Source organism: Myotis brandtii, unplaced genomic scaffold (assembly GCF_000412655.1).
Source record: "Myotis brandtii unplaced genomic scaffold, ASM41265v1 scaffold57, whole genome shotgun sequence".
NCBI lineage: Eukaryota > Metazoa > Chordata > Mammalia > Chiroptera > Vespertilionidae > Myotis > Myotis brandtii.
Window position 1 is genome coordinate 1645125 of NW_005370133.1, and position 2711 is coordinate 1647835.

Below are 2711 nucleotides of genomic sequence, written 5' to 3' on the forward strand. Positions count from 1 at the left end.
TTATGCTAGTGTCACCATATTTTGGTTACTTCAGCTTTGTAGTAAAATTTGAAATTAGTAATTGTAAGACATCCAATTTTGTTCTTTTTTTTCCAAGATTATTGAAACAATCTGTGGGCCCATTGAAATTCATTATGAATTTTAAAATGGATTTTCCTATTTCTGAAAAAATTCATAGAGAATTAGATAAGGATCGTATCAAATAGGAAGATATTTGAGGGTTGTTCAACCCATGAAAATGAATGTTTTTCCAGTTATTTTGTTTCTTCTTTACTTTCTTTCAGAGACATTTGGTAGTTTTCAGTGTATATATTCATTAACTTATCTTATTCATTAACTTAATTCTAATTAGTCTAGTCTTTCTGATGCTATTTTAAATGGAACTGTTCTCTTAATTTTATTTTGGCATTGTTCATTTTTTTAAATATATTTTATTGATTTTTTACAGAGAAAAAGGGAGAGGGATAGAGAGTTAGAAACATCGATGAGAGAAAGACATCGATCAGCTGCCTCCTGCACATCTCCTACTGGGGATGTGCCCGCAACCCAGGTACATGCCCTTGACCGGAATCGAACCTGGGACCTTTCAGTCCGCAGGCCGACGCTTTATCCACTGAGCCAAACCGGTTTTGGCATAGTTTTGGTCATTTTAAACCCATGTAAATAAGAGAGGACCAAGGAATGAACCCAGGCATTTCTGAGGGTATGGGAAAGAATGAGCCCTGTAATCTAGCTGGGATGAGTCTGTTGGGACTCGTCACCATTTGAGCACAGTTTCTCCCAACCATCGTCTACTCAAACTGTTTTCTCATTTAGCCTGTTTCATTATAAAATTCTAAAAAGTAAGAGTGGTGCCTGGCCAGCATGGCTAAGTGGTTGACCTGAGTATTGACCTGTGAACCGGGAGGTCATGGTTTCATTCCTGGTCAGCACATGCCCGGATTGCGGACTCGATCCCCAGTGTGGGGCGTGCAGGAGGCAGCCGATCAATGGTTCACTCTCATCATTGATGTTTAACGTTTGTCTTGTGTCTCCGTAGAACTGAGGTCAAGGGTGAGTCGTTCTGATTTATAACAAGTAGTGGTTAGTCGGAGACAACTTGTCACTGTTTATGCCACACAGTTTTTTGGATACCTACTAAGTGCTTGGCATTAGGGATACAGGGATGAAGAAGACAGCCCTCTAAGGCCGTGAGCCAGTGGGTAGCCAGATTGTCCTAAAGAATCAGGACAAAACCTGTGTGTAAGTGCTGCTGGAACACCGAGGGCAGAGAGGTAGGTGTGGGCTCACAACGGACCAGAAACTGGAACTGAGTCTTAACAATTGTGTAGGCTCTTACTAGGGTGAGGAGGGAATTTGTATTCGAGGGAGTAAAAGAACAGAAAGCAAAACGGGGGGAAGTATAATTCCCCCCTCCCCATTTCTTCAGTAACTAAAGAGAAAGTTCTTTAGGAGCTCGGGTAAGCACGCCTTTTTCTTGTATGCTTCTTTGTTGGTAAGCACTTAATAATCTCCCTTGTAAAATATTTGGAATTGATTGTAGCAGGACATACACATGACTATTCTTCCATGTTAATACCCAGTTTTATAGGATTAATTTTTGAGTTTTCTTTCCCTTTTAGTTTATTCTGTTTGGTTTATTACATGTCATTGTTGCATGATTTAGAATATTTTTATCTTGAGCCTTTAGAAAAAATAAGGTATATTGATTATTTCTTGTTTTCTTTGCAGAACAGGCCAAGACCTATAAAGATGAGGGCAATGAATACTTTAAAGAAAAAGACTATGAAAAAGCTGTGATTTCGTATACTGAAGGCTTAAAGAAAAAATGTGCAGACCCTGATTTGAATGCTGTTCTTTATACCAACCGGGCAGCAGCACAGTACTATCTGGGTAATTCATTCCATTGTTGCGTGCTTTCAGAAGAGTTAACTTATGGTAAAGCTATTATGACGGCTCGTGGAGTTTGAGAGTGTCAGGAAAAAGAGCTACTTATCCCAGACACCTAGGGTTGTTTACTCTAATGTAGCGGTCACCAGCCTTTCGGACCTCACCATGTGTCATCCTTAGCCCTGCTGTTTCTCGCATCCTCCACTGCTGGTTTTAGATCTCTTCTCTCCCCAGGTCTCTAACAGTCTCCTTCTCAATCTCTTCACCCAGCCTCCCCTATCAATCTTTCACCTGGCAACCCAGACCTTCCTGAGACAAACTTGCCCTTGGCTCACTATCCTCTGCGGAATGAAGGCCAATGTGCAACCCAGCCCTCTGGCCCTCTCCCACCTTGCTGGCCTTACGCTCCCAGTATCCAGTATGCTGGCTGCTGTATACCTCCATTCCTCTCTGCATGTGGGCTCCCACGGCCTGAAATGCCCAGCTTTCCCTCCAACCTCCACCCATCTGCAGAAACCTTCCTCATCTCTGCGTCACCTCCTCTGTGAAACCTCCCCGAATCTCCCTGTTACCAGAAAGGAGACCTGGCCCTGCCTCGGGCTGGTCTGTAGTTTATGGGTTCTTGACTTCATGCAGGAAAGATTTCACAGTCCAAGTCCAAGTGACTTTGAGAGTACAGTATGTTTATTAAAGCTGGGGATGGTGAAACAAGGGAGGGCCTGGGATAGAAGCAGCAACAGGAGAGAGAGCCTAGGCTTCCTAGAAACATTATAGGAAAGAAATGAACCTCCGCGGAGGGGAGGGCGGGGCGAGAGGGGCGG